Source organism: Podarcis bocagei (assembly GCF_964188305.1).
Source record: "Podarcis bocagei genome assembly, chromosome: 1".
In the NCBI taxonomy this organism is placed as follows: Eukaryota; Metazoa; Chordata; class Lepidosauria; order Squamata; family Lacertidae; genus Podarcis; species Podarcis bocagei.
Genome location: NC_138125.1, coordinates 104,076,707 through 104,097,813, shown reverse-complemented (window position 1 = coordinate 104,097,813; position 21,107 = coordinate 104,076,707). Strand labels below are relative to the sequence as shown.

The following is a 21,107-nucleotide window of genomic DNA, read 5'->3' as shown; positions in this document are numbered from 1 at the left end:
AATCACATTTGGAGCTCAGCACTATGGCTAGTCCTGGGCCCTTAAAGCCTCTCTGATTGGTTAAGCAGGCCAAGAGCTGTACTCTGAATAAATAAAATACACTGAAGTGCAGGGCTTTAGAAGCATGGAGAGGGGAAGGAAAGGGAAAGAAAGCAAGGAGGAAACACACCGGCACATTTATTATATTATCATGCACAGAACCAATGGCAAAAAGAGACATAATAATAATAATATGTATTACAATACATTAGGTAATATTTATAAGGCAACTGATTGGGATTTCATGGCCCTTATTAAATGTTACCAGCATATATACAAATATAGGAATATTATGGTTCATTCTGTATTCTATACAGTAAACTTTTCCATAATATTTCTTGTCTTTGCTAATCAAATTAACTATTTCCCCCTCCTAATATCACCATGAAACCCACCCACCTTTTACAATACACTGAACAATTTTCTGCTTTTTCCCTCTATAACTATAGAGGCAACTTTAAGGAATATAGGTTTCTTTAAAATGCTCAGTTTTACTTCGCACAGACCCTCAACTCACTCTCACAAAATGTAATCAAATACAGACATTCCATGAAAACAGTTTAAGGCTATAATGGTCATGTGAATTTTATTTACCTGGTTGCTTGAAATCATATTTTCAGGTCTCTGCATCGCACAATGCTCTACTACAGAGAAAAGTAATGACTTCTCATACATTATTTTGAACTTTCTGTATTGCAAGATATTACCAAGCACTGCTAAAAGAACAAGGTTAAACAGTTTTTTGAATACGAACAGAATAACAATGTGGGCAAGAAATATGCCTGCCCTCAGCAGTATCAAAAAGATCCTGTTAAATCAGAACAATTCAAACAGAAATTCTGGACATATTCATCCAGGTATAAACACCACTGAATACAGTAAGACTTACTTCTGAGTAAGCATGTATAGGACGCATTGCAGATTTCATACAGAATGACATAACCAAGCATACCATATGTACTACTCAATCTTGAATTTATGCAACAATAAACTCTGCATTGTATAATAACACAGGAGCAATCTGATCCAGGCGGAACCTCAAGCAGTGTATTTTTCATAGTTTTTTCTTAAACAAAACAATAAAAACTATTACAGCATTTAAAGTTACAGGAATTATTTGTTTTAAAAAAATAAAAAGAGCATTCCATTCCTCTTTGTGCTTCTGTAAGTTCAAACTTGGCTATGGTTTTAAATAAAATATGGCAGGTTATTCCTTTTAAATGTGCACCAAGATATTTGGAAGTTGGGGGGGGGGGGACCGCAGAAGAATTGGCCAAGATGTGATATTTTAGAAGCATCTGCTATGTATGATCTGCACTTTGATGTTTTTTAAAAACTGCATTCTGCATTACACAAATAAATGCACATTATGAGCCCCTAATACACAAATGCAAAGTCGTGTCAAGATTCATTTGCAGCATGCCCCATGATGACTCCTGAGCAAAGGACTCTCTCTTGATAATGAATGCCCATTATTACAAATAACCACGCAACAGAAAATCATTCACCAAAGACAAAAGCACACCCAAACTATTCTGTTTGCTCCAGAGCCGAGACACCAGTGCTTGATGCTATTAAAAGAGCTTGGTGCTGGTAAAACAGTTGGAGCATTGCCATATAAATTAGGAACACACTGAAGACTTAGGGGGCTCTGGAAGCAAAAAAGCTCTATACCAAAATGCTAGAGAAGTTTCCTGGACCCCCTAGGAAATAGAACATTTTCCAGATTAAGGACACATTTTTAAAAAAATCTGATCTACAAACCAACTGAGCAAGAGTCTAATAGAACTAAACTGGCTTCAGTTAAGTACATTCTGGCTGAACTGAATTGCAGATCTCATGAATATAAGATCCTGACCCAACCATCCACACAATTCTCCCTGCCTTCAATGACTTTCCCATTAATTTAAACAGAAAAGGGAAAACTCTGCATATGCAAAAGGATGGGTGGTTGTTTCATCTCCTCCACTGAAGTGAACAGGGAAGTCCACTCATTCAGGAGTGCCATCTGTGCATAAGATCAGGATATTGGGCTGCAATTATCATGCCACTTACTTGAGAATAGCCCCGTTGAGCCTATTCAGATATTATGGGGTCAGCTTGGCCACTGCTTGTATTAATTACAGATTGAGTAATCTAACCTCAGGTGACAATATCTGTGCCAGTCATCCTGCAAGCTATCCCATGGTACAACCCGGTCGTCAAACCATTCAAAAGGAAAATCACATGTTTGAGTAGCATCCCACTTCCCCGACACACCACAGATAATCTCTACTTGAAGTTGCTGAGAAGCTATTTTCAGTCTGTTGCGCTAGCTTTCACAGGGTGATAGATGGAAATTGGAGGAAAACTAGATTCAGTGTGCTTGTCCGGGAAGTAGGCAGTTTTCAGTGATGCTACCAAATGATGTTGCCATATGCACAATGCAACTTTGCAAAACAGAGAGAAACAGCTAATTCCGTATCCCCTCAAAGCCTTGCACATTAAATACAAGAGTGCAGCAGTTTAACGAGTAAATCATTGGGGAAACACATAGTGAGAAGATGTGGAATTGAGAATAGATTAAGTCATTCTGCTCTAAAAATGCTAAGAATAGCTAGCATGTGTATAGGAGTAGCTACAACATGAACCAGGTTTTCTGAACTATGGTTATCTGAAGCCTCTAGACTGATTCACACTGCGGGTTCATCACTTTATAAATATTTATTAGGGGATTCGTTATCCTGATGCTCATTATCAGCATTGTTTACAGATGTTAAAAAGGGTAAAAATACAATAAAAAGCCAAGAAATTCATAAAAACAGGAAGATAAAGCAGCAGTAAAATTCCCCTTCAGGTGGGAATTTTAAAGGGCCTTCCTGGCATATGCTTCCTGGAGAGGGAGTTCCACAAATAGGGCGTCACAACAGGGAAGACCCTCTGTAGTTATGCACCCATAACTCTTCTCTGGGTGAGGAGACACCCAGAGAAGTTTCTGTGACAACAGTTTTAGCACACAGGTAGACTGATGTGAATGCAGACATTTCTTCAGAAGCTATGCCCCAAGTCCCATGTTACAATCTTCAATTGTGCTCACAGAAACACCATGAGCCGGTGCTGTTCTTTAAGCACATGTGAGATATAATCTCAACACCCAGCCTAGTAAGTTGTGTAACATCTGCATTCTATACAAACTGCCATTTCCAGTCAGTCTTCAAGGACAGCCCCATGTACAATGCACTGCAGTAATCCATGAATCTAGAATAGATGAGTTGGAAGAGAGTTTGAGGATCATTTAGCCCAGGCCTCTGCAATGCAGGAATATGCAGTTGACCCAATTGGGGCTCGAACCCATGAACTTGACGTTATCAGCACCATGCTCTAACCAACAGAGCTAATCCAACCTGAGGGGTGCCATGGTATGGAGAATCATGGCCAAGCTTGTGTCGCAATATGCTGAATGTGTGAATGGACCCTTGTAGATAAAATGTGAGCACAGGACTTTAATTTTGCTTCTTGTAACTTCAACTGCCAATCACCAGGTGTATAATAAAAGAATGGAGTAATCAAGTGATGTATACACATATATGCACCAATTATAGAAATAGTTCTATAATAATCCTATAGAAATTATAGAATTAAAGTATTCATTTTCTTAATAATGCAAGATAGCATATGGAGAAAAATCAGAAATATAAAATTTTGGTCCTGCATATAAAAATGCAGGGGGGAAATCTAGAATATATCTTATTTTTGCAGGAAAGTGTCTGTGTTGCCTCTTTACACCCCTCTACCCCCAGCTATGTGGCCTGACTCATGGCAAACCCTTGTAAATAGCATGGCTGTTTATCTGAGCTTCTGATTATTCCAATGGCCCTCTAGGCTATTTGGATAAATGATGTGCACTGTAATCATCACATCATTCTCAGTGATCTAGGAATGTAGTCATGCTTGGCATTTTCAAGGATGGAAGGACTGAGTCACAAATTCTGGTTCCATCTGTGTGCCTGGGAATCTGCATTCAATGAAACTAGAAATGAATTGAAAAAACGTTAAGGGTACCTCAAGGCTACCCCATGACTCAATGGTACTAGAAGTTCAACAACCAATTGTTCCATGGCCAACTCCAATACGCTAGGTTACCTTAGACTAATTAAAGGAGAAAGTGTCAGAGGAGCATGGATAAGAACAGCAGAGTTTAGAAAACGATGCCTTGCATCTAGTCTCATTCCAGTTGAACATGTTTCTGCTGATTCAATCAAATCAAGGCTAATTCAAATCAACGGTACTAGTAATGGCTGGTCTCCCCTTGGCTCAGCTTGGACTTGGACTTGGCAGAACCTGGTTATTTTTCCAAATGAAATAGGAAAATAACCTGGCTCCTTTTTATCAGAACCCAGTTCAGAATTCAGAACTGAGCAAGCCTTTCTTATGAGCAGGAATGAGGGTCATTGGAGCTTGGGCCTCCTCACAAACAGAGAAATTCCTTCCTATTGCTAATACCAGTATTAAGCTGATAAATATTTATTCCACAGTCTCATATATTGAGCCAAATAACTCCAAAATTCAATCTTCTAAACCACGAATGGAGAACATTCTTCTTTATCAAAATCCACATTTCCTCAAGGGGAATATGTTGGGTACCACATAGTGGCAGTGGGTGGGACCAGAACCAAAAGTGTATTGCAGTATTTGCAGGATGGCATCTCTTTCTCACCCCATTTCTCTCTGGTACCTACAAATATGACAGGGAAGAGAGTGATTCCCCCAGAGATGGACCAGAGGGCAAAGCTGGTCCTACAGTTTCTGAAGTGCTGCATAAAATTAGGCAGGGGACATGTGCAGCCTTAGAGCCACATATTGTGTGAGTGAAATGTGCCCTGGTGGAATTGGTTGTTAATTTATTAACCTCCTTGAGCTTTATAGTTCAATATCCCCATATAGCTTTTCATAGACAACAGGTGCTTTTGCTGATATTCTAGGCAGTTCCTCTATGGCCATGCAGTGAAAGCAAAAAAAGAAACCGGCTACAGGATGTGATGAATTTTATAATTCAACGGGGAAATGTATCTCCTATAACGTGTTCATGGTTATACAGAAGAGATTGTCTTATCACCAGCAACATACCACTGATGGAATTGGATGATTTCTGTGATCAAAGTTGTTTTAAAAACTAAAATAGAATGAAGAGAGGATGGCTACATTTATTCCTGGAATAGAGAAACATGTCACTTGGTTAACTGAGGCCGGTTTTTTATTATTAAGATTCAGTGGAAAGGCAATCTACAACACGTACTATAGACCGTGCAGAAATGCTATATAATGCAGAAGCTGCCTTGTGACCTTTCCTCAGCCTACGGGCGTTTGAACCTGACCCATTGGTTGCACCTTTTCAGGTGTTGAGCGAAGTATACCTGATTAGGGATGGGGCCACCTCTTTTCCGCATAAGGTCCCTAGCGGGTTGACATGTCATAACATAACTTTCAGGGGCATTTCTAGTCACTTGGAACAGGTCTTACTGGTGGTGGTGGTTGATAAAATAATGTGAAAATTTATTTTAAAAGGCAGTCCTCAGACAGTGGCGGAGGAGGCCACTCAGGAACCTGGGGTGGCGTGCCCAGGGATGGGGTGAGCCGCCCACAGGGGCAGGGTGAACCTCAGGGCTCCCCGAGTCTGCCTGCCTCCTCCCACTCAGCCGTCCTACGGCTGGGGGGGGGAGGCAATGGGAGGACCATTTGGGCAGCACAGAGCATGCGTGTGCCCTAGCCACTGCATCTCTCCCAGGAGTGACACGTGGCTCGAGAGTGCTGCAGGCCCCGCGGTGAGTGCCGCCTGGCATTTTGTCACCTCCCTCAGTGACACCCGGGGCGGTCCACACCTACCGCACCCCCCCTTCCTCCGCCCCTGCCCTCAGATCACCTCATAACCATGTCTAATAACCATGTAAGTAGTAATTTTTTAAAGTAAGAATGTCATGTAGATTTTAAAAAATAATAATGAGGAAGCACACCAGAACAAGTTTTTTAAAAATAAATTTATACAAAGGAGACATAGACCATCTGTCTTCCTGCCTCACTATACCCCCCCCCAGTCCCTTGGTGTGTGGGTCAGTCTAACTCCAAAGGGGCTCATTTCCACACCCAGATCCCAAAGCCATGAGTAGCAGTTTGACAGCAGGTCAGAGCCCATGTTCGCCCCCAGATGTTGAACAACAGCTTCCTGTTCTAGGCTGCTCTGGCTCTGCCTCGTGTTCCTGAGGCTTTTGCATTCCTACTTGCTCTCTAGGGTCAAAAGAGCTGAGCCAATGGCAGAATGGCTCCTTAAGCTTACTGTGACATTGCAGCAGTTCATCCAGTAACTGCCTGAGGCTATACATCCCCCATCCCATACTGCGGCTACCACCATCACCAGTAAACATTATTTTTAATAAAGCACCACTAAGAAAGAGGCAGGTGGTTACTGATTCTTTGTCAGCTGTTAGCAGTCTAGATCCCATTGGACATGTTTTCATCTGGCATATCAGCCAATCCATTTACCCTACTGACATGAACAAGGTCAAATTCTAGGAAACATCTCCCTTGCAACTCCTTGCAACATCCTTTGCCATAGTTGCTGCAAAAATCAAACATATATTTCAAAACTTTGCGAAATGTGCATTGCATCGATTCTGAACCGCCGGCCCCACCCCCTCGGCTGACAAGCCAGCTAATGAAATCTGATTAGACACATAAAGAATGGGAGTTACAAGGAACATTCCATATAATTATGCTGTTTCAGACATCTTTTACTTATAAAACAAATTTCCTCCAGAAGTGTCCTTTTAGACAACCCACCAAGAGGCTTGCCAGCTAACAGGATCATGAAAGCTGCCCAGGAAGAGCAACATATCCACACCAGTTAAAATGCCTTCAGCATTTTAATGCTGTTGAGTGATTCTGCTAAATAGAATGATGGGTGAATGACCATTCTTTACAAAGTCACTCAGCTACAGCTATGCCCTTGGCAAAAAAATGGAAAATATCGCAAACTTATGCAAACTGCAGGGACGGACTCTCTTGAACTACAGGAGTTAAAAGAAGGAAAAGGGGCTATCAGGATACAATAAAATGATGAAATCCACTTCAGCTGTTCATAGGTCTGACTGTGCTCCTGTCATCAACAGCTGGAAAGTACTTGGAGAAAGCCCCTTCTCTTCTCCACATTTTTCATTATTTGTGCTGTGACTATAAGCTGATTTAGAGGCCCACATTCAGACAGCAAAGGTGCAGAGAGAGACTTTCTTAGTGGTTCTCCACACAACAAGGACATAACCACAGAGTTATACAATGCTTCAAACTGCCGATTCATCAGAATTCAAGCCTCTGCACTTTGGGGAAGTGTAGTCAGATCTCTCTTTGGGGGCTAGTCCTTCAGAACTCAGGATTAAGTCAGCAAAAAAGGAAGTCCTGACCAGCGCTGAGAAATTTTCCCCTCACTCGCCTCATAATTAAGCTTGGACTTTCTGAGCTTTCTCAGAGAAAGCTGAGGGACTTTCCAAGGAAGCTTGTCTGGGGCAGCTCCCCTCCCCTTCCTTCCCACAAACTTACTGTCACAAAGTAGGAGTGTCCCTGTGCAGCGATTCAGCACATGCCTCATTTTATGGCCTGGCCACTTGTGTATATATAGTACCCACTGCCATTAAGAAGAGTGCCCCCCCCTTAAAAAAAGAGTTTCCAAAGCTTTTAGTTCAAATGATTGAGCAGTGTTAAGTTTTGGATGAAAGTGGGGGATTTATTGAAGGGTTGCATGTCTGATGGTGGAGAGTTTTGGTTTCTGGTGAGCCCATTACAAGTTGGGCATGAAATTTTGGAAGGTTTGGACTTGATTCGTAATAGTTGATGAAGGGGTTCAGTCCCCCGCATCCATATATCAATCTTTGTCCTCCCACAATATATTATTTTCTCTTACCATTCCACCCTCCTCCCTGGGATTTTGGACATTTACCAAGGCATTTGGGAGAGACATCTTATATGCTGATCTAGGAAATATATCTGCATCAAGAGAAAGTAACAAAAGATAGGGACATTTGAACAACTTAGTAACATGATATTATAGAATATTCTGTTCTGTATTGTAGGTATTTTTATTTGTTCACTTTTTTTTTACTCACCCTGATGGCTCAGGCCATACATATATAGTAAATACACCTTCTCCAAGACCAGGGTGCCTAAATGGAAGTCGACAACCTTTCGATATCTATCCTACGCTAACAAAAGTAGCTGACAATCTTTCAGTATCAATCTGACATCAACAAAAGTATTTTCTGTTTGTCTGCTTGTCAGTTCTGCTGTATGAGTCAGAGACAAAATAACTTTTTATCCTGCTGATACTGTTGACCGTTTCACTTAACAGGTAAAACATGCACACACAAACATACACAATTTGAAACAAAATGTAACACCCATAATCGAAACAACCTTGCTTGCTTACCTAGCAGAATCACATAAGCCACAAAAATAAAATACAGTTTAGGCTACTGAGTTCAGCTTGGCATATTAGAGTGTGATTGGCTTAATGGGATGGCTGCAGCTCCAGACAGGAGTTACCTTATTAGGAAAAAAGCAATGAGCAAATGTCTCATTTTAAGATTCCCAAGGAAATCCCATGAGGCCTTTGCTATCAGCCTCCATTTCCCTGTTATCCCAGCTTCAGCAGAGTGTTAGAAGAGTCATGCCATGTGAAGAGAAAATATCTTTCAAACACAACTTATCCTAATTCCATTCCTGGAATCTTGGATGGAAATCTTATATGACATGACTGAAACCTCAGGTGGCTTTGTTTGCTACAATTGGACTGGCCTGCCAGAACTGATCATCCCTCCCTTTGTACTCTTTGGTGAGATCAACACCATTCAATTAAAGCATACACATGACTTTCCCCAAATGGACCCAGGGAACTGTAGCTCTCCCCTTACACAGCTACCATTCCCAGGGTTTGTACCTTTAACAAACTACAGTTCCCAGGATTCGTTGGTGGAAGCCATCTGCTTTCAATGTGCTTTGAATGTATGGTGTGGGTGTGACCATATACATTACCGATGCATATGGCAGGAGGAGGAACAACAACCATTATATTATATTATAATCATCATTATGATTATTTCAATACTCATTCACCTGCCTCTGTAAGAAGGGTATCCCAGCCATTTTAAAGGAGAAAAGAAAAGCACTGTTTTCTAAAAATGATGAGGCCCTAAATAAACTAAATCCATCAGTACATCAGTACCGGGTACACTATCTAAAGGACAAGATTTTTGCATTAAGCAACTTTAATGCCATCATCTGGGAATGCTAATTTGTAGAACTCTTCCATTCTTCGCTCAGTCTCAGTGTCGGAGATGGCATTTCTTCTGCATTGCTCCACTAACAACTGCACTTCCTTTGCCAAAAAGAAAAAAAAAGGGCTCAGCACTTTTCCACCTGCCCAGTCATATAAATCAGCTGTGTGTGAGGCCCTAGACAGGTGAATTTGTCAAGCCTTAATATAGTCTTGCTACAAGTGAGCTGCTATTTATGGTGAATATTTTCTACTTGGGTTACAAACCAGAGTTTCCCTCTCCCCCGCTCTGCCCTCTCCTTCTGTTTTGTTTACCTTGCACATTTGGAAATTCTTGTCAGCGGATCCCTGTCTTTGTTCAACATCCGCTTTCTTGTGAAGGTAGTTCGCCTGTGACAGGTGAGGCTCTTAACCTGCTTAGCTTCATCTCCACTCCCCAGAGAACCTGTCCGTCTCTATCTTCCAGGTTCATGGTCTTGCCTCTCAGCCGCATCGACATGTTCCTGGGACATTAACCTGCAGGCCTAAAAAACTTCAAAAATCATTCCAGCCGGAGAAGCACTTATACAAAATGTGTTTGATAGCTGTGCTTACCTTTCCTGCAGGCTTGCTATATGCCAGGCCTTCATAAGCTGCACTCTCCATTTCTGTCACTCATGTCATCTGCTCAGTGAAATCTAAAAGATCGTTGAACAATGTGTTGAACTATTTCCCTTTTTTATTTGTCTTTTCTTCCCCCCCCCCACCACAACCAGCTCTTAAAAGAAGCACACGGCAAAGGGCTGCTATCAAGCAGGATGATACACTGGGAATGAAGAAAAGCATCTACGAAGAAAAACGCTGAAAACCTCCCAGTAAAAACTATGAAGATATCACAAAGTGACATGGCTTCTGTGCCTCTCAGTAAGAAAAGAGGCCCGCCTTTCTTTCCAGAGGGATGAAAAAAGGAAGTACATGGAATGTTCAGGAAGATAACTTTCAAATTCCACATCTCAGTAGTAGATTTTTCACTAGAATTTATTATAGAAGCTGGAAGGAAGGTGTGAAACAATGACCCCACAGCCCATAAACTTCTAGGTATATTTTGCTAGGGAAATAAATTATTCTTTGGTGATTTAACATATCTCTGGTTTGTAATTACTACTCAGTCCAATACCTTTCTGAACGTTTGACCTGACAGGCCCCATTTATTCATTTAAGAAGAGATTTACTTACTGAAGTTGCTGGAGGGAAGCTGTGCATAAGCCTGTATTGTGGCTGTCTCTAGATATATATGGTTGGGTTTTGTCTTCCTACCATAGCCAGATTAGACACAATGATATCAATGTGACTTCAAATAATCAGGATAAGTTCAGAAGATTTCAATCAGCCCACTTGGTAAGTATTACTAAGTTTGGATCCAACTGATAATTTATACTTGGGGTGAGGGAACAAATTTTGAAGGCCAGCTCCAGACTTTTGCCCACCATCCAAGTGAGAGGCAAAAGAGCTGTCCTCCTCTCTTTGACACTGAGAGAGCGGCAAAAAGGAAGGATGGAAGATCATGTTAGAATTACGCCGTGTATTTTACCATCTCTGTCATCAATATGCTGTTCTTCACATCAATCAGGGTGGACCAAACTATCTCAGACTTGATACACTCGCTGCCTCCTGGATACCACCATAGATGTTTCTACATATATGAGAACTGTAAGGGTTTAAGGCATCTTTGCCCTCTTCATATTTAGATCTCAAATCCTGATAGCAAACCATTTCAGGTAAATAAGGTCTTTCCCTTGGTTTGGCACACACTTCTATACCTTCACACTTAGCTGGGCCCAAGGTGCATTTGTGGAAAGCCAGATTGTTTTAGTTCACATAATAAGCGAACTCACTGTTCTACCTGCATGTCTGGGACAATTGCCAGGAGACTTCCGAACATTTCAGTCAGAGGCATGGGTTATAAAGCTGTCAGTTTCCTTGTAGGTTAATTTGCCTCTCTCTTGGTCCTATCATTCTGCTCATTTACAAAGAAACCAGACCAGTTCTTTTGGGGGTATACTTATACTGATTTCAGTGTGAAGGCTTTCTTTCCCACTTTTCCTTGCCTTTCTTTTTGGGTGGGTGCAACAGAGGAATTAAACAGAGCTTTAAAACTGAGATTTGCAATTTCATCATCACCGCATTGCAATGCTAATAGCATTCTTGTGGGTAACCATACTTCATCCATTTAAGGTGACCTTCCCCAATCATTCACAATCTCAGTGTTACATGATCAACAGAAACTATGATGTCAGTTAAATGCCATCTAAAATATATCATGGGTGATACCCGGTGTTAACCATACTCAAAATAGACTCATTGAAATAAGCAGAGTTAAGTAAAGCTCACTCTACTGTAAAATGGTAATAGTAAAATGATCTGAAGGTACACAAGGCCACCATCTTGCTGATGGTCAGTGTCTGAATGGAGGGTTGACTGGAAACCATATGTGCATCATGATGAATGACCATGCAGTCATAGTACTTCTTAGGATTCCTTTGTATTCAGATGATATATTGCCTACTTTTATGCCCTTTATGAATAAATGTGTTGGGGGGTGTATGTGTATGTACACAAACATGCATCTGGGGGGTGGGGTGTCAAACTGGGTCTTTGCCCTCGGTGACAGAAAGCCTAGTTTCGGCCCCACCTTGTCCCTTCAATTGAGAACTAGCTGAAGGAAACAACCAAGCCTCCTTTGTGGTTGCACCAAAGCATTTTCATTGTTGATGTTGAAAACATCGCAGTACTCACTTATTTCAGCAAGCACTTCCAGGGCTCCAGCTCAGGCTGCTGGCGTTTGGTTTGCTGTGGTCTATTTCTGGGTTTATTGTCTTTGTCCATGGAATTTTCTTGGCAGAGAAGAGAAGACGCCCTGGAAAAGACCCTGATGTTGGGAAAGATGGAGGGCACAAGGAGAAGGAGACAACAGAGGACGAGATGGTTGGATAGGGTTCTCGAAGCTACCAGCATGAGTTTGGCCAAACTGCGGGAGGCAGTGGAAGACAGGAGTGCCTGGCCTGCTCTGGTCCATGGGGTCACGAAGAGCCGGACACGACTAAACAACGAAAAATTTCTGGGTTTTAGACCCGTTGCTTACTATGCTGCTTATTCCCCATCCTGGCCCCTGCCCACTTTATTTTGCATGTATGGCTTTATTGATATTTTACAGTGTTTTTTATATATTTTACATCACTGGTATTTCAGTGTGAGGGTGGCATATATATAAATAAATAAAATAGATCCGGAATGCTCTGCTGCCTCTAAGCAAGTGCCTCTTTCCCTGTAAGAGAATGCTATACTGTAATCTGGCATGTGAGAGAATAGTCTATTTTAATTCTGTTCATCTGCTCTGCAGTCCTCATGTGATCAGCTGTGGGGGCGTACAGAGCTGTCAGAGGGATTGTAGCAGGTTGCAGGATTGTAGGGACCTGGACATACATTAATCAATAATCTCTAAGCCCACATGCAGGTTGAATTTTGTGTGTATAGTACCTTTTTTTAAAAAAAGTCACAATGATTGCACAAACTACAGTCATAATTGATAGAAAGGCCAGCTCAAACAACTGGTGCTTCACATGCCTGGATAGCTCAGCTGGTTAGAGCGTGGTGCTGATGATGCCAAGGTTGCAGGTTTGATCACCATGTGAGGCAGCTGCCTATTCCTGCATTGTAGGGGGTTGGACTAGATGACCCTCAGGGTCCCTTTCAACTCTACAATTCTATGATTCATACTGAATTACAGACCCACATTCCTGTTCCATTGTAGTCAGGGCGAAAAACACATTTCGTCAGAGTGAAGACCTTCATAAAATCTACAGAGCCCTTGAAATTAACTGAACATTCCATCACTGAGACACACCTTTCAAAATATTGTCCTGAGCAAACTCCGCCTTCCAACCTGCCTGTGGAGGAAGCATTTCTTAAACTTGAGTTACCGGGTTACCGTACTGTGTGCCTGCCCTAAGGCACATAAGTTGAACAAAATCAGGAACGGCATCTTTGGGGCTATGGGCAAAATATCCCATGTTATTGAGTCTCCAGACCTTAGCATTAGCACCACTCCTGATTGTCATTGGCTTCTAATAAGATCTTGATCGTGAAAAAGGGACTCCTGGTGTTTGATGCTGCTTGCTTAAAACTTCTAGCTCTTGCAGCCATGTAATTATGGAGCAACCCAAAAGGCAAACGGAGAAGGATCAGGATTTATTCAGTAGTGTGATCTTGCTCAAAATGAAGAGGCTTAAGAATCACAGGCATTCGTTACAAGTGAGTACCCCATATCAACTTCTGTGTGCGACCCCCTAACCACAGAAGACATGTGAGGGCTCTGTCTCAGTCGTTGTAAGCATGCCTGGGAAATGGAAAGAGAAGTCATTGGGCTTCCTCTCCTGCCACCTCTCCTAGTTTGTTTTAAATGCCTGGAGGTGTTTTTAGAGGTTTCACGAGATGCAATGTGTGACCCAGAGACATACAAGTGAGTGAGAAGATTGCCATTGACTTCTAATAAGATCTTGACCATGAAAAAAGGACTCTGCCCAAAGCTAACAGAACCAAAATGTTCATGTAACATTCAAAATTAAATGAAGTATATGAAAAACAAACATTTTCCTAAGCCTAAACCATGATTACAATATATTCTAACTCTGTTCAGTGGCAGCCATTTTGCCTAAATCAAATGTTACATGTTATTTTAAGCAGCTCATAACCAAAGAAATTGTCATTAGTATTTCCCAGTGCTTACCAAAGAAACAATGCCTATGTTTCACATTTTCTTCTTGTATATTTTCCTTTCTAATATGTGTCTCTTAGAAAATAGCATTACGTTAGGTTATAAAATAGCTACAGCAAGTTAAAAATATGAAGTACCTTAAGTAATGCTCCCGTGAGACGCCCTTTGCTAGTAGTCAGTAATGCAATCAGATATCTAGAGTTATTGCAATTGCCTGCCAAAACATCACTCATGTCTATTAAAGCATCCTGAAAAACGCCATTATATCAATTCCAGCTATGGCATAATTCTTTTTTCTTTCTGGAATGTTGTCTACTATGAGTCTGTCCACTGTAGTGACTGTCTTGTCACTGTGAATATTTTGTAAATCATAATTCAATGGCTGATTGGTGATAGTGGGCAGAAGCGAAGAGGGATTTGTACCTTTCGTAGAAACAACTGTAGTACAGCTGAGTCTGCACCAGCCCAAATCTGTAGTCAGAAGCAGCTTCTTAAAAGGCTTCCAAGGGCAAAGGGTAGAGTAGCTGGAAACACCCATCCCATGATGTTGCTCTCCCATGTTGCTCTGCTGACTGAGAATTTATGCTGAATTCAAAATGTGAGTTCATAAATCATACGTAAAAGAAGCAAAGCTAGCCATGTTTGCCCAGAAGAAAAATTCCAGAAACCAACATTCGGGCAGTACTTTTCTTAAGCCAACCAAAATGTTACAAAATACTGAGTATACTCCAGAACTGTTCATCAGGCTTATTGGTAAATAGAGAATAATATTAAATAAATAATAATTATTATTATTTATTATTGTTGTTATTATTGTTGTTATTATTATTATTATTATTATTATTATTATTATTATTATTATTATTATTCTGCCCTTCATTCAAAGATCTCAGCAAGCTAAATACAGATCCCTGAAGATACTCCAAATGACTGTGGGGTGTGTGGGTGGTATAGGCATGGATAGAGTGATTAGAGTCACAGGCTAAATACACACTATCCCATCAAAGCACCCTATTCCTTCAAAGCACATTTGAAGTCCATTCTTTCCCTCAAAGAATTCTGTAGTTTATCTCTCACAGAGGTATAATTCCCATCAACGCTTAACAAACTACAGTGCCCAGAATTCTCTGAGTGCAATGTATATGTTCCAGGCATGATAAGATCAGGCAAAGAGAGAAAAAAAGAAGAGCACAGTTCTGCTTGGCCCATTCCCAGCTGCTATGACAGGCAAGTCACAAATTAACCTTGACATCCATCTCTGTATATGTTTGTACCTTACTGCTTTTCACAAGGGATGGTTACCCTCCTTCCAAGCAGTGCATGGAGGATCCAGCAAAGTCTGCTTCCAGGGTACCACTTTTACTGACTCCCAGATGTTTTCAGCATAGATGCTGCAGATCAGCTGATGCTCCAGTCAACTTCATCTGATTCAGCCTGTGGTCAGTTTGTACCGTAACTAAGTACAGAGGTGTTTAACTTGCTGAAATACTACGTGAGTGTCACAGGATTGGTTCATGTAAACAGCTGCTTAACAAATCCAAATAAATGCCTGATGAACACTACATGGATGGAGCAATTGTGGCCTGTATGTTTTTTCAATGCATTTTAAGTTAAACAGCAGAAATTAGGGATTAGGGCTTCAGGTTCAGAAAAAGAGGAGAGAGAGAGATTGTGCTTTCTTATTAGATGCTGAGATTATCAACAAAGCCCAAAATATGCATCCACTTGGGAGATTTTGGTATTGCCATTCTATTGCTTTAGAAGTACAGTGGTACCTCAGGTTACATACGCTTCAGGTTACAAACTCCACTAACCCAGAAATAGTGCTTCAGGTTAAGAACTTTGCTTCAGGATAAGAACAGAAATCGGGCTCCGGTGGCGTGGCAGGAGCAGGAGGCCCCATTAGCTAAAGTGGCGCTTCAGGTTAAGAACAGTTTCAGGTTAAGAACGAACCTCCGGAATGAATTAAGTACTTAACCTGAGGTACCACTGTAAAGCAGAATTGCAAAAAAAAAAAGCCTATCCAGGGGGATGTGGAGAGAGACACTACATGCAGAATGGGTTTTGCACACATTCATCTGCATGGGCGTTGACACATTTGCCAGCCATTCTTTGTAGAAATCTACATTTCTGTGCCTAGCCAGTCCTTCAAACCAAAAGGATTTCACATTAGCATGGAAGACCTTGTGAACTTTCCAGTGCCTCAATTCCATACTTCACAGCGGCATCAAAATGGCCACCCGTCTGTTGCGTTGCATCCCACTGAATATTTCACCGTGCACGCAGCATAGATTCCTTTTTAGCCGAACACGTATTGAACTTATTAAAGTTAAAGTGAACAGGCAGTTCACTCATACTACCACCCTACACATGGGACAGCTTAATGGCACTGTGATTAATATATGCATAAGTACAACCTGCATTATCAAGAGTAAAAAGCAAGCTAACGACTCGATTGCATATAATTACACACTATCAAAAGGTCCTGTATCCAGCACTAAAGTCAGGGGGAAAGACTTCTACCTTAGCAGAACCTTGGTATAACTTCGCGGTCCTTCCTTCTGAATGTATCACTAATCAGCTTGATGCCCACTTGAAGATTTTTACATTAAAAGAATTTTGGCATGTTTTAAAGGAAATCTAACAGCCACTTTCTCAGTTCATAGCAACTTACAAAGTAACATTTTCTTGGGCTGTCCATGCTAAAACAACTTCACTGATTTCCTTGGAAATGAGTCCTGCCCGTTATGTCTCTCTACAAATGCAGGAAGTGTGTGTGTGATAGAGGGGGGAGTGCTATCTCATCTTTGCATATTATAGGAAATAGAAGCAGAGCCCCTAGAAAAGAGATTTTGAAGAACTAGTGTTGTATGCAAATATATGGTAATAGATGTCCTTACATTAAAAACAAACTGAGTTGAATAATTGTTGATTTTTCCAGACCCCATGAAAGCCTTTGTAAAATCTCAAGCTCAGCAATTTAATAGAAATATTTTAACATGGAAACTTGAAGAAATGCAACAAAACAAAAAACAAAGTATATGTAGCCAGCAGATATAGAGGTATTTTAAACTGTACAGGCACGCTATCATGGATTTACTAGTGACAATTATTTTTAAGTGAATTCAAATAACAAATACACATTTCATAGATTATGACGTTTCACACTGCATTTCCCCCCTCTTTTTTCTTTAAAAGAAAACAATGCTAATAGTTTCCTTTTCCCTACCCTCAGTGACTATTTACTTTCTTGATGTGGACTTTCAAAATACAAAGATGGTTTTGGCAAGTTTTCAAAGTCTTTCTTCAAAGTAAACTCTTAAAGACTTTTTTAAAAATGGAAACATGAAGAGTGTCCCACTAAGGAGGATTCAGAATGTACCATTTATGAAAGAAAGAAAAAACCCAGCCCAATAAATGGCCATATAGTCACTTGTCAGGGTCTTCTCTGTTGCCCTGTTTTATGAAATTGATTTTGGAAAATGAAACTGATCATAAGAGCAAGTCATTAAAAAAAACTTTATAATGGAAATGTTTCCATTATAAACCCAAATTTCAAAAAATAAAGTTACTTCTTTTGCAAGTTTAGTCAAAGTTGTCCTGTTTACCAAAGCAGCTAGATACAGAAGTGCATGGATGGAAGGCTTTGATCAAGTGGGGAGAACCCAGTTGGGGACTTTTGCCAATTTCACCTCCCCATGCAGCTCTCCACTCCCTGTTCTGGAAAGGTCCCCCAGAATTCCACTTCAGGGATGCTCCCGCTGGTGGGAGCGAATCTGATCATTGTTTAATAAGAATTAGTGCATATAATCTACTCAACTCCCTATGCAACCAGCCCTGCTGAAAGATCCATATGCAGCAATCAGACCTAATGGCTAATGGAATATGCAGTAAGAAGCATTAGAATGCTCTGGGTTACCCACTTGTACTTTACCATGGCAACCCTGCTTTCTTAAAAGAAAAGCTAGCATGACTCAAGTTACCTTCTGACCTGCTCTAGCATGTAAACTATATGCAGCAGTAAAGTCCTTCCTTCTGCAATTAGGGCTTTCATTGTACATGCAGAAGAGCAGCATGTAAACTCATACGAGATCCCACAGCACACTTGAATACAGGTCAGAGGCATTAATAACAGAGCATCCCACGTGGACTGGCAGATTGGAATCCACCTGCTTGGATTCTGAATGTGCAAGACTGTGCATATGTGGAAGAAGTCGCACTCAAGGCCGGCACACAGCATTCTTGGGCAAATGCCAGGATCCAAGCAACACCCACTGCTGTAGATGCCAGACCCTGTCTGCCCCCTCTCTTTTTTGCCAGATGGTGACAGAAGCCATTGGGTTCTGACGACACTCCTGAACTAATGCTCCATTTCATGGCTTAGTTAGCCATGGCATGAGGGACTGCACAGTTACTAGGGGAGAAGCAAAACATGCTGAGGAAGCAAGGTGGAAATATAGAGTGGAAGAAGCTGGGCTGAGGACTGTTTCACCCAGTTCGTGGAAAAGCACCTTAATTTTGCAGGAAAGGCACACCCTTATTCCACAGACGTTCTGCTTCTGAGAAAATGCTATGAGCTCAGCTGTTGCCACTCCCCTGCCTGCAAACCATGTGGAAGGAGCTTCCCGATGTTCTTATAATTCCAGCCTAACACATCCAATCCAGGTGCAGCTTCTGCTAGCAGTGTAGCTCCTGTTGGTCCGGGTGGCAACAGCGAATATGCACACCCCATTCCTGCCCCTTGCAGGACATCTTTGGGACAAGAAAAGGCCAAGGAGTAAACCCTACACAAATCTGGAGTGGAGTCCCTAAGACAATTGGATTGCATCTTCTTCCAGCAACTCCTGCAGCCAAGCTGGTGTCAAATGTATTGCTCTGCTTTCCTGTGAACCACATCAGCAAGTCCAAGAGGAGAAGGGGTCTTGTCGTCTGAGCAGCCCAGGACCTCCATACACACTGCCTAGGCTTGGACCCCAGAGATATCACTTCAGTGCTGCAAGCACTCAAAGTCTCGCACAACGCAGGATCAAATCTTGAGCCCCATGAAATGCCAAGTGATATTGTCCCACAGTATCATTCCATGAATCCCAAAGTCTTTTTTTCCTTCACCCCAGCAGAGAATTGGGGACATGGGCAGTTTCTCACCATTTAGTCCATTGTTGGTTTCCAGTTCTGCCAATGATGTCTTTGCAATATATGGTTTATTTACACATATATACAACCTTAGCCTACAAATAGAGGAGTTCACAATATTAAGACCCCAAGGGGCCCTTGTTTCCCCCATAGCCATAGCCTTGGATTCAAACAGAAATCAAATATCGTTCTGGCTCTCTGGCTTCCCAGTCTGTTGCCTGCTTCCTGCTTCTAGCTCACATCACTCAACTCTCCTCTCTGGACTTTGTCTAACTATCAGCAAGTTGAGGATCCACTTCCACAGAACCACCTCCTTGTTCCTTTAATAGCCCATTGCCTGAGCCAGGGGTAGGCAACCTAAGGCCCAGGGGCCGAATGCAGCCCAATCGCCTTCTCAATCCGGCCCGCGGATGGTCTGGGAATCAGCATGAGCAGAATGTGTCCTTTTATTTAAAATGCATCTCTGGGTTATTTGTGGGGCCAGGCTGTTTTTACATGAGTGGAATATGTGCTTTTATTTAAGATGTATCTCTGGGTTATTTGTGTGGCATAGGAATACATTCATTATTATTATTTTTTTCAAAATATACTCTGGCCTACCACATGGTCTGTGGGACAGTACACCGGCCCACAGCTGAAAAAGATTGCTGACCCCTGGCCTGGGCTATCACCTCGCCTGGAAACTAACCTGGCTATTCCAAGAATTAGAAAGGGGCTCTGGCATTCAGCCTAAGGCCCCCCCACACACACACACACCTGCAAACTTAACAATACATATAGCCCCCAACACTTGTCATCCAAAGTGGAGAGTTACCATCTCTAAAATTACCCAAGCTGGGGTATTCAAATGAGGCAAAACTATTTGTATGTGCCAACAGATAAGTTTTATGATATAAACAAATGTCTTGAAAATTAAAACCTTATGATGCTGGCAGCTGCATTCTCTTAAGTGAAAAAGTAGAGAGTTAACTTAAATAAACTTCCTAAGTATCCCATTTATCTTTGGAAAATATTTTTGTGGAATATTTAGTAAAATATCATGAAGTATGTATATTATCCATGGTGGAGTATTCACCTTAAGTGTATTACACTTATCCCAAATACTAAATCTAAGTAGTGCTCCTCTTTCCAAATCTCTGGAAATCTCTTTTATCAACCTATTCAAATTCATTATCATTTGCTTCCCTTTCATGATGCTCAAAATCATCTGCTGGAGGAGGCTGCCTTGCTGTACCTAATGATAGGGCTGGCCCTACTGTGGAGAAACATGGATCATGCATACATGGGAAGCAGAGCACAGTGGGCCCTTCACATCATGTCTGAACAACCCTCTTCCCCAAGATTTCTGACAGTCAGAAATAGTGCATAAAATATTTTCATCTATTGCGGGGGGTAGGTATTGCATAAGCTGAAGCAACTGTATTTCACTATGCACAGTGAAAGGAGATTGATGAACTGGCATGGGAGGCTTTTCCTAATGTTCAACACCAAACTTCTCAGCTTCCATTCCAATACTCTCCTGCAATTTTTTTTTCTGAATGTTTAAATCTGAAACTTGAGCAAAGAAAAAAAAAGTATACCGACAGTAAAACTGGCCAGCACCTGGCAATTAACAATGTATTTAAATAAATGTTCTTTACCTCAAGACATTGCTCTGCTTCCACCAATTCTCCAAATTCGGAGGCACCAAGCCATTAAAAAAAGAGAAAAGAATGCCCCTTCCCTTTCATGTTCACAGGGAAACTTATTTTATCCAAGCTTGTTCCCTCAGGCAAGAGTCACAGCAATGCTGTGTAGCATAAAACATACACACAGCCTCCTGCCAACTTCTCTAGCAGCCAATTGTAATGTGCCAAACCAACTGATGCGGATCCCTGAATCTCATTC

At 41.4% G+C, this 21,107-nt stretch overlaps 1 long non-coding RNA gene across 1 annotated transcript in view; it reads right to left on the bottom strand.

The window, feature by feature from the left end:
• LOC308572175 overlaps positions 1-12,218 on the bottom strand; it is a 55,204-nt gene extending 42,986 nt beyond the window's left edge. Inside the window, exons 1-3 of the long non-coding RNA XR_014001637.1 lie at positions 12,110-12,218; positions 9,650-10,011; positions 7,967-8,049 (exon numbers count right to left, since the gene is read on the bottom strand). This is a non-coding gene — a long non-coding RNA (uncharacterized lncRNA). The remainder of the gene's footprint in view (positions 1-7,966; positions 8,050-9,649; positions 10,012-12,109) is intronic.
• Positions 12,219-21,107: the final 8,889 nt, after the last annotated feature.